This window comes from Cryptomeria japonica, chromosome 1 (assembly GCF_030272615.1).
Source record: "Cryptomeria japonica chromosome 1, Sugi_1.0, whole genome shotgun sequence".
In the NCBI taxonomy this organism is placed as follows: domain Eukaryota; kingdom Viridiplantae; phylum Streptophyta; class Pinopsida; order Cupressales; family Cupressaceae; genus Cryptomeria; species Cryptomeria japonica.
The window spans coordinates 403,732,087-403,744,276 of NC_081405.1; positions in this window are offsets into that span (position 1 = coordinate 403,732,087).

Genomic DNA, 12,190 nt, shown 5'->3' on the forward strand with positions numbered 1-12,190 from the left:
TAAGCTATATGAATCTAGAAAATGAGCTAGAATTAAGATGCAATTAAGCTAAAATTGAGCATGATAACATTGCTAAAGATGATAAGCTATAAGCTAGATGCCTATAGTAACAATGCAAATGATGAATCAAATGATATGAATTGGGACCAGAAATTGGGACCAATATTGCTCCAAAATGAGGTCTATTTATAGGATTTCCCAAGGCTAGGGGTGATGTGGCAAGAATCAACGGTCAAGATTGATCTGAAGATATCGATGGTTAAATTGGAGGAAATTGGCAAAAGGGGTTGGATTAAAGGGAACATCTGTCATCTCTATGGTGACAAGTGTCAAGAGGCTTCTAGAAGGAGTTAGATGAAAGGGAACACTTAGTGATAAGTGTCACAAACGTTCTAGAAGATGTTGGATGAAAGGGGACATGGTGGTAGGTAGAATGGGTTAGGTTTAGGAATGGTTAGGTTTAGGAGTGGTAGAAGTTAGGAGAATTTGAATTTAAAAATTCAAATAATAGGAAAAGGATAATTAATCTCAACAACTCATGAATTTGGTTTGTTTTAATTAATTTGAGGATTTAGAAGAAATGATTTGGATGAGGGAATTAATTAATTAAAGGGGTGAAATGAACCTATTTAATAAATCCTTAGATTTATCAATAAGTAGATGAAAGGGGAAATTTAATCAAATTGCTTAGTGAATTCAATTAAATTGGGGAGGAGGATTGATACAGAGGATCTTGGAAAACCAATCACAACTATAGGATCATGTTGATCCATCTATATTTTTTCCATTATAAAAATTCATTAGAGGCATATTCCATCATATTTCAACAATCAATCAATCAAGAAAACACAAACTTGATCCAGGTATCAAATTTGCTAACTTGCTGTCCCTTTGGATAGGCCTGTACACAGAGGTATATAAATATCTAACCAGATATAAAAAACTCAATCCCTTTGGTCAGAACCTGAATAGATTTCTTAAAAACAACATATCCTAAATTTAGCCAAATCCAACGGTTATATTAATAGTTATGGTCTTTTCACCGAGACCCATTTCTGCTGTCCCCAAATAAGACATGTGCATGCCCAGTCCATCTAGGGCATCAAATATCTTTCACAAAACAAAACCAAATGATTCCAAACTAATAGAACATGAAATATTTATGGATATAGTTTCATAATATGTAAGCCATTAAATTTTCAAGTGGTTAAATCATTAGATAATCACAAACCCTTGTCTGCAACTCCATTGAAGATAGTTTAAAAATAGTTTTCACCAAAATCTTCATAACTTACACAAATGTGCATAAAAATGACTCTGACCAAAATGAAATGAAAGGTGATGCATATATCTTTCCAATGAATCTATTTTTAGGTCATAATTATTGCCAATGAGTCCATACCAAATGCTGCAACATGACTGTTCTCAGGAAATCTCAAATCTACAGACAACCACTTTCACCGAAACTTTCATAACTTATTCATTTATTCATTAAACTGCACCAAACCAAAAGAATGAGAAAGAGGATTCATTCCACTATCTAACCATTATAAATATACAAGGTTTCCAGGCCATACATGGTCGTACAAGGCCTGGAAACAACAACTTAACACAAAAAACACCAATCAAAATGCAAGTTTTAAACACACCAATTTGTTCCAAAACTTTATCCTCCTTCTCTATTCTTCCAATAATGATTTGGTTTGACCAATACAACATATTTATAGACTCTTTGGTAGTTATAAGCCATCCAACTACCTTTATGACCCTTCATCTTCCCTTTTACAACTTTATGTGCAATTTTTGCACTTTTACATTTTTGCAAATGGTGCACTTTTGCAAATTTCTTGCAACTTTGACACTTTTTCCTAATGACTCCCCAAATTGTAAAAGCTCTTATAGATTATTTGAGATATTTTACGTTGATTTTACCCTTCCATGGGTTATTTCAACAATCTTGACCTTATAGACCAAACTAGGACCTAAAGAACAACTTTTAACAACTTTATGCAAATAATTACAGTAATTGATCTTGTCTTTACAAATGGATTCATAATGAATCAATACATCATAAAAATGATCAAAGTGACTTAAAACATCACTTTTCTCCTTGTGACCTCATGTTCTTGGGTGCTCCTGCACCAAGGATTAATTAAATAATTGCTTATTCAATTAATTATCTTCAGACCATTTTTAGGTGTATACATTTTTCCCCTCTTTGAAGCGAGGTGTGATGTCGCATTGATTCAAAGAATAATATCATTTTGATTCATCATTTGCAATTTTACTATAGGCATCTAGCTTATAGCTTATCATCTTTAGGAATGTTATCATGTTCAATTTTAGCTTAAATCTTAGCTTAATCATGCTAGATCAATCATTCATGTAGCTTAATCATGCTATTCTTGCTAGATCATGCATTTTCATCATTCAAATCCTCCATCTAAGTGTAGTCAAGTCACTGGAATTTGCTAATAAGATCTGAGAGCATTTTTCATACTCGCATTTACTAGGAGGCAATAAGTCGATTAGCTATGGTTTTTTCTTTCTTTGATTTAAATCTTCTAACCATGCTTGTAATGATTTATTGAGTGCATTGTGTTTGTAGGTACAGGTACACTTCATAGAGCATGACAATTAGTTGTTGTTAGGATACGCCCGTGTTGCACAAAGGAAGGTGGATTAATTATACCAATGAAATCAAGTTCCCACATTGAAAAAGGTCTTACTTCTACGACTAGTTGAAGTAGCATGGCAGGGTGATTCTCTTGAACAATAGCTACCTAGCAAGTGTGGCAAGTCTTCACATGTTCATATGCATCTTTGAATACTATGGGCCAATAATATCTTGCTCTTAGGATTTGATGAGTGTTGCTAAACTTCTCCTATGACTTGTTCTGAATTTTGAATGAAAATGCTCCATGATTTTCTTTTCTTATTATTTCCCAACACATCTCAAACAAATCCCCTCATGGTTTCTTTTATAAAAAACTACTCCTTGTAACATATACCTCTAACTTCTCATTCTCAATTTCCTTTGTTTTACTAAATTTAAATGGTTTGGGCATATTTGATTGAGAAAATAATACACTATGTCATTGTACCATTCATCTCGGGATACATCTTCCAATTGATAAGCTTGTGAATTATTTCGTTCCTATGGCTATTGTCTACGTTAAATCTTGGCCACACACTAATTTCATCAGTTGGATCTCCATATTATGTTATTGGATGGTGATGACCCACTTGCCTCTTCTTTATCATAGTTCACTTTTCATTAGGGGAGTCTTCACTACTGCATTAGGCACTACAACAAAAATTTTACTTCTCAAAATGTAATGCTTGAATTTCTTTATATCTTTCACTAGAGCATATGCTTGTTTTCCTATGATGGGATAATTTAGTTCTACACCTTTGAGAAGAGAACTCATGAATGCTATGGGATGCTCATCATTTTCTTCTATCCTTTTAGTGAGCATTGTGGCACACAAATTCTTAGATGCAAAAGAATATAAGTAGAATTGTATAATCTAGACTAACCAACACGGGAGTGTTAACTATAGATTTCTTGATTTATTCAAATTATCTTTTTTTTGACGATGCCCATTTCATCTTTGCATCCTTATTCAACATTTCATTCAAAGGTTTGATTATCTCAGTAAACCTTGTACTTCCTTATAAAATTGATCTTTCAGAAGAAGGATCTTAACTCTTTCTGGCTTGCAGGTGAGTTTATTCTTGAAATTGCATCTCCACGATCAAGGTCAATGAGAATTCCTTTTTAATTAATCACATGACTTATAAATTTGTCCTCTATGACTCTAAACACACATTTCTTCAGGTTGAGTGAAACTCCATACCATTTGCATTTTTGAAACACTCTTCTCAAATATTCCACATGATCTTCTCTTTTCCTTGAGAACATTGTGAGATCATCCTTGTAAATAATAATACACTTTCCAATTAAGTCTATGAAATCTATATCCATGACCCTTTGAAATGTGGCCACAAGATTGATTAACCCAAATGGCATTCTCTTGTATGAAAATGTGCCCCATTTTGTGGTGAATGCGGTCTTCAATTTGTCTGCATACTCAACTATCACCTGATTATAATCTGAATGTCCATCTAGAAAGGACATTATCTAGGATCCATTTATTATCTAAAAAACTTCATCTAATGATGGAAAGGGGTAGTTATCCTTTTCTAATTCTCTACTGAGATTCTGTAAGTCTACACACAACCTTATTTCTCCATTTTTCTTCCAAACTGGAACAAGATTAGCAACCCACATCAAGTGGTGCACATGAAACATGATCCTTGCTGAAAGCAACTTTTTCACCTCTTGGTATATAAGTGGCTTCAATAAAGGATTGACTAGCCTTTCACATTGCATAAACAGTTTGTTTTCAGGCTTGAGAGGAATCATGTGTGTGATGATGGAGGTATGATATGTATTTTAGATCCTCATAATTCATGTTACTTATTTCTGACTTCTAGGCTAAAATAGGCCCCAATGACTCTTAGTCATGAGATATAAATGTATCTTCATAAGAAGCCATAGGTTTTTTGAAAGATATTCTAAGGAGTTTTAAAAGATCAAAAGGAGGGTCAAAATTCTATATTAAATGTCTTTGATAAGCTTTAAAAACATAAATTTTTCTTTTCCTTTGGTTAAAGCTTTCTTGTCTCTTCCAAAACTTTTTTCTCCCACATTGCATCTATTTCGTCTTACTTGGTCAATGAGTAAGAGACCATGTAGAATTCTTTCAAGAAATATTTTAGGAGGGAGTTTGTAACTAAAGCAATCGGGTTTCAACATGGGTCATCTAAGTGAATTATTGAGTTAGTTCAACACATGGATTGGCTCTAGGCAAGGAAATAAAAAAACCCTATGTGCTCAGCCTTGCACTTGCAAGTCTCAATTCAAGCTATGATGGTGGTCATGACAAAGAAAATGGGAGAGAAATAGTATGTTGAAACCATGAAGAGGAGAAGCATGCATTGATTTATGCATGAAAGTACTTGTTAAGAACTAGTTCCAGGAGTATGGTTAGACAAAAACCCATGTTGAGGTAGGGTTTTCAAAGCTTCATGTTGCAATATAGGGTATTTAACATTTCATGCATTAGATTTTTTTGTATTCATGGAAAGATTGAACATGATCTAGAAGTGTTATCCAGACCCAAGGGTTTTAGAATAGTCTATGATGAGAAAGGGCCTTCATAGTTACAAATAATAGTCTGCTCATAGTTCATTGATTGTGAAAATGTCATGTTCTTGAATGTTGTAAATAGTCATTTCTCACAAGGGAAATTTTATGGCAAGATTAAAAAAATAGCTATACTAAGCCTATAACGACTTGATTAAAAATGGAGGGGGAAATACAGTCACATAAAGATGATCAAAAGACAGTCAATACAACAATCAAAACAAAGCATCAAAGTATTGACATTCACCAAGAATTATAAAAACATAAAGGCAAAGGCATAGAAGGCTCTAAGAATAGTTACCATAGCATCAAAATAGTCCTCAAAGTTAAAGAAATCATAAAGGATTGTCATTTCATGATGCCAAAGATAAATAAACAAATATGAAAGTAGCCTAAGAATAGAGTATGAGTCTCAAAAGGCCATTTCCAGACCTTAGCAAGCATGACTAATATGAATAGAATACTTGCAATGCACCAAAAATGTAGAGGTTTAGATCAGGTCAACATCCAAGGACTATTAGTTATGAGAGTGGAAATGATTGACAAAAAAAACAAAACCAATAGAGCACCTTAGGGAAACAAATGTACAAAAGCAATATGAAAGGAATGAGGTTCATGACAAAACTACTGTCCAAGTGAAAGGCTTTTTGAAAGAGACCATTTGTTGTTGTAGGATTTTTGACTATTCTATATAAGTATGCATTCAAATGAAATAAGTGTTATCAAGGACAAAAAAATAACATCTCTTAAAAGACAAATGATAGTAGTATCAAAACTCAATAGTATCATTACTATGATAAGAGTAGGAATAGTCATCTCAGATTTTAAATCCCAACAAGTATAATGGAGATGAATGAATGACAGATTTAAGACAAAGAACATAGAGGAAAAATTAGCACTTGAATGGTGCAAAGAGCAGCAAAAGTTATTATTATTGTTATAATAGTGAGCATGGAGGGTAGTGCAAAATAAAATAAAAGGACAATACTTGTTGAAGAGGTATTTGAAACACAATGTGATAGTCCATAGCAGCCATTGAAAAAACCACGATGTCAAAAAGAAATCACAAGAGTCCTTTACACAAAACATAGACACTGTACCTTGTGGCTTTTTATGCCATTGAAGGTTTTGAAGATAAAAGTGACATTATTTTCATAGTGAAGGCACCGAGATAGATACAATAGTCAAAATAAAGAAAGAGACAATCTATGCTACAAACAAGTACATTAAACATCATCAAGGCTTCAAGACAATGAAACATGGTAAAGATTGGCAACATCTTAAAACCACAAGGTAGAAACAATACCATCCTAAAAGAACTTCAAATGACATCCATAACCAAAGAGGACAAAGTTACAGTCAAAAGTGTTTATGAACCAATGATGAGAGAAGGTTAGTAGTCACTTCATGATCGAATGATATGGATGAGTCACAATTAAATGGTAATGTATGAACTTGCAAGGACAATGATAAAGCTTTAGTATAGTCATGAACTAATAAATTTGTCTCAAAATATTCATAGAAGTAGAGGTCAATATTGGCAATTAAGAGAATGTTATAACTAGTCAACAACCACAAAGGACACATTGTTGCAACAATATACCTTATAACAAAGTTGTCCTTGTTTTTTCATTTTTTGGTGAAAACCGGATAACCCCTATGATTTTTTCTCAAATTCATCCTTTTTTCCTATAAGTTGAGTAATGAGGCATTTTTGTTGTCTCGTTTGTGTTCGAATACTTGGTATTCCAAGTTGGTTTTCCCTCCATTCTATTAATATTTCAAAATTTTAACTTTAAAGTTAAGTCCCCTATCTTGGTGTCAAGTCGGGTTTTAAACCCAATTTTGCACCATCTTTGATTGCTTGGTGTCAAGTCAGGTTTTAAATCCAACTCTACACCGTGTCAATCAATTTTGATGTCAATCGGACCTAAAGTCCGATTCACACCATTTTTAGTCATTATAGTGCAAAGCAGACCTATAGGTCTTGTTGTCACCAAGATTGCACCCATGAATGTTCAATTGAAAGCTCAACAATCTTGTGAAACATGTGATGATTTATAGGCCTGTGGGTTGCCTATGGTGGAAATCAACCTCCAGAGTGAGCTGATTCTCTAGCGAAACCTTCTAAAAAGAATATCCTTGATTGGGAAAAGGGAAGAAAGCTTTCTGAATAATGAAATCCTACTACTAATGGGAGGTGATGCACCAATGAATTTTATACTACTTGTTGTCCTAAATTAATTATCAGCTATCAAAGAATTAAAACCTGATTACAACTCATATGAGATCATGAAAACTCATAAACATTTCAAGTGAAGGCTTGAAATTTTTTCAAAATTTTGTATGAGGGAAAGAGTTCTTCACAACATTCAATTTTCTGGAAAACTAAATAACACAACACACAACCTGAGTCTACAATAAAATTTCCTTGTTCTAGAAAGCACTATGAGGCAATAATAAAGGATTTAACAATAAATCAGAATATTTTTATCAAAATCATAAATGTGACAATGTTGGAAACAAGAAGGAAATGGGAAGAATTTGTTGTTCTTTATTCATCCACTGATAAAAACTTCATTACAATGATTTGAATCTTAAAAACTATATGTGAGCTACAAACTTCTTGCTGCTGTGTAATGCAAGAAAATAAAGAACTAACTCTGAAAAGAGAAGGAGAGAAATCCTTATAGAAGAGAAGTCTAGAAGAAGTTGGAGAAGAACTGCTGCTACAATTGTAAACTCAACTTCAACTTGGAAACTTCTTTTCTTGCTTCCATCTTCAGCTACATAAAATATCTTCTTTGGTCAAATTTGAGCTAAAAAAATGCAAAAGAGGAGTTGGAACTACACTGAAATGGTTGTAGATGGCCTCAAATTTCTCCTTGACTAATATATAAACCATATGAGACCTTAAAATGAGCTTGAACTGCTGCAAACTCCCTTAAAATTCCTTATTTCCAGGGTTAACTGATGTGTGAACTGAAAATCAAGAGTACTCCAACTGATTGATGATCTTCTAGAGCATAGAGTCGGATTTGAACTACGAACATGCACAAAAGGTATAAAATTGCTTTCAATAGGTGGTTTTAAGAGTGAAAACCCTTCCTCAACTGATGAGTTATCCATATAAAGGCTTGACATAATGTAAATTGTCTTATATACTGTTGCTTTTCTATTATATGCCCTTCTATGCAAACCTCTAAGTGATTGCCATCTCAATCATGATTGTTCTCTAGGATTGTATTTGACAAATGAAGCCATGACTGCCACTACCTATGACTGTGTGCCTTTGGTCTACTTGTAAGATGATTGTTACAGTATCGTACTATGATTATCCTCTAGGTCTAATACCTACATTGACATTGGTTGTGTTATACACTGAACTGTCAAACATCATTGATTCTTTCACTCCTCACAATTTCGGTTAATTTCTTTCTCAGATTGTCATCACTTTCTCTATATTTTTTCTCGTGATTAATTTTCTCATTTAATCAATGTCTTTGATTTCTCCAATTTGTAGGAACTAATCCCTAATCAGACCTGTGTGATTGTATTTGTCAGTGGAATGACCGTGAAAAAGGATAAAACCCTTCTCTATCAAACTCTTATCCTTGCTACCCTTACAATCAACATGATTGTACTTTTGATTCTTTGACGTAAATCTGCCTCTCTTGTCTATAAAAGAAAATGATCTTATGTTTATTCTTAGGGCTAATGGTGAGTGTGTATAAGCCATGAGTATGGATTTGATACCCATTAGCTGCTCCCTTTGGTTTGGCACTCAATTGGTGACTAAGGATTTATGACTTCACCTTTTCTATTGGAATTAGGGCTGCAAATGATATCACAATCCTAAGTGTTCCATTCTATATGCTTCTCATTCATCAATTCATTGCCTTTGATCTTGGTCATTAGCCTTTATGGGGGGGTATGATTGCCTCGAAACACCATGTGCATGTCCGTCACTCTAGTCCAAAGATGTTGGTTAGTAGTCTTTTGGTTCGACACCCTACCTGGGCAGTTACTTCCAATCTTACGTGACAGGCAATGACTTCTTCACCGCAGGATTGGACCCTCCATTGTTTGGGGAGTTGGAACCCCCGCCTTTCGGGTTTGAGCCAGAATCCCCCTGAACCTTCTCTAAATTATAGTAAGGACTCACAATTCCATCCTGAATTACTTAGAAGGTACCCGATAATAACCCCCACTACCAATGGCACACCTATCTCTAGGAAAAATTCAAATAATAGATCAAATCAAAGCTGCCCTTTTATTAGAGCAGAATATGGAGCAGAGTGCGCAACTAGAACTGGCCCCTCAACAATAGGACATTTTCTTCCAAGCTCTCAAGAGGCGGTGGCATGAATTTTATGATGGACAAACAATAGAATAAGTAAGGGACAAAATCCATTACCATTCCTTGTGAGATCCTATATCTTAGTGACTCATTTGCTATGGTTGGCTATCAATGCTCTATTCAATGCTGTAGACATTATGGACTGAGACCTAAGGCTACAAAGATTGTAATTATGATGTCGATCTTAGCTGTTACTTAGACCTTGTAGCACTTTTTGACAAAAAACAAAATAAAGGCTTTTCACTATTTTTAGGGCCTTAGAAAGTGTTATGGTTTTCTTGTCCTTTACTAGGACTATCATTTCGTTGCTCATCGTATCTGTGTTGTAATCTCCATTGAGGAATTGATTCTTCTTATTTGTAGGTTTTCTTTTCAAACTGCTTACATGGCTCAACCTTAGATCTGCTCATGTGATGTGCTCATTAGTTGCTCTATTTATTAGTGGTCTCTATTAGGTCATGTGTTTGCTTTAGTTGAGACCTATGATGACTGCTTACTAAAGTCATAACCATGACTATGCCTTCATGCATTAATCATGCAAATGCTATTTTCTTGGAATATTACTTGTGCACATAACTGAGACTGTTCTAAATCTTGGTGGACACCAAACCATGAAAACATACTATCTTTATGAGCCTAGAATGACCTCTGTCATGTCATTGCCCTTTTGCATCTTTATTACTTCTCTTTTACTAATATCATGATTGTGATGAGTCCTCATGAAGCTTTATTACTCTGGCTTTAAAATATGCTTATCTACAGGAAATATTTAGCCAAATGCTTCATAGCATGGCATGTATAGAGGAATAATAAGAATCCTTATGCATTTAACCTTTGATATTATTTAAATATCTCTTACAAAAATAGCCATGAGCTCGTGTTTTTATGAAAATAAATTCTTTTGTAATAAGGTCTTGAAAGATACACAAGAAACCTTACCTTCCTTTGCAAGTTGGGGTATTAACTTGAACTAAAAATCCTACCTCCAATCAACTTGATCTTTGGTTGCACTCCTGCAACTATGTCTTTAGTTGTTGTTGAAAGATTTATCACTGCCCAATATACGTATAGACCTTTTCATGGTAAATATTTTTTGATGATGAAGAGTGGGTGAGAGTGAGTCTTCATAACAAACTCTTCACTCACCCTTACCGTTGGTTTCTTTATTCCATTATCTCCTCCATGAAAGTAGCCATTCCTTGCAAGATCTGTTGTTCTTCATCTTGTGATTGAACTCACTACTCCTTTGAACAACCTTGCAAGTCTAAGAATATACAACAATCATGTGTGAGTTGTGGATTTAGGGCTCCTCATTTAAGTGTAGTTATCATTTCATGCAAAAGATAAGATTCCACTCCTAACCATGGGTTAGAGCTATGACTGGAGATCTTTTTTGAGTAATTTAAACAATTTTACATTCCCTCTCAAAGCTTTAGCAAAACACGTGTATCAATGATCACTTTTGGCCTCTGTTCAATATAAGATAAGCTTTTTGGGAGTCTTTCAATTTATTAATAAAACATTTTTGATGCTTTATTGATTTTGACAATACCATCTCAAAACCCCTAAAAAAAACTTTTTTTTACTCTTGCTTACCATTTAAAATACCTTATGAACCTCTACTTCGTACCTAAAGGTATTTTTAGGCCATTTTTACTTGAAGGTTAAAAATAGGTAACATTTTGGTGACCTCTCAGGGGTATTTGCCTGCTAAACATATTAGACTAGCTAGCCTTTCAATCCATTGGAAAACAAAGTATTGGGAAACCTTGAACCAACTTAGATTTGAGCTCAACCATGCTATTATAAACATTAAACAACAACTCACAACCTTCTAACAAGGTTGAAAATGTGCATCAACACTTAGGAGAAAGAAAAACTTAATTGAAAGATGTGCCACAACACTTAGAGGGAAACAAAAACTCAAAAAACAATGTGCATCAACACTTATGAAATGGGAAACCTACATTATTATTTAAAAGATGAAACATTACCTCAATAACACAACTTGAGGCATATCCCATTAACTGGGATAGGAAGCTCTTCTTCCAAGTTAGACAGCTGAAAGGCATTGTGTGGCTTGAATTTTGTGATCTTGTAAGGACCACTCCACATAGGATCAAAGTTAGTGTGCTTTCCGGGCCTACTTTTTCAGCTCATCCCATTTAAGGACTAAATCACCTTCATTGAAGACTCTTAGGAATGTCTTCTTGTCAAACGTCCTTGTCATTTGAGCTTGGTGATTTTCAATGGTTTGCAATGCATTCTTTCTTACCTCTTCCAACTCCACAAGTTCTGCAAATTTGAGTTGCATGGGTTCTTCTACCATCATTTCCATCTCTTTAACTAGATTTAGTGTTGGTAATTTAACTGAAATTAGAAGCCTTGCTTCCTTACCATAAACAAGAACATAGGGAGAAATACCTATAGCTTTTTTTGGTGTTATCCTATCAGCCCATAATGCCTGCTTCAACTAATTGTGCCAAGTCCTCTGATTGTCTTCTATTGTCCTCTTGATTATCTTGATCAAGTTCTTGTTAGTGGACTCAGCTTGTCCATTACCTTGAGGTTAAAAATTGGACAAAGCACTCAAAAATATATTGTTATTAAAAGCCCAC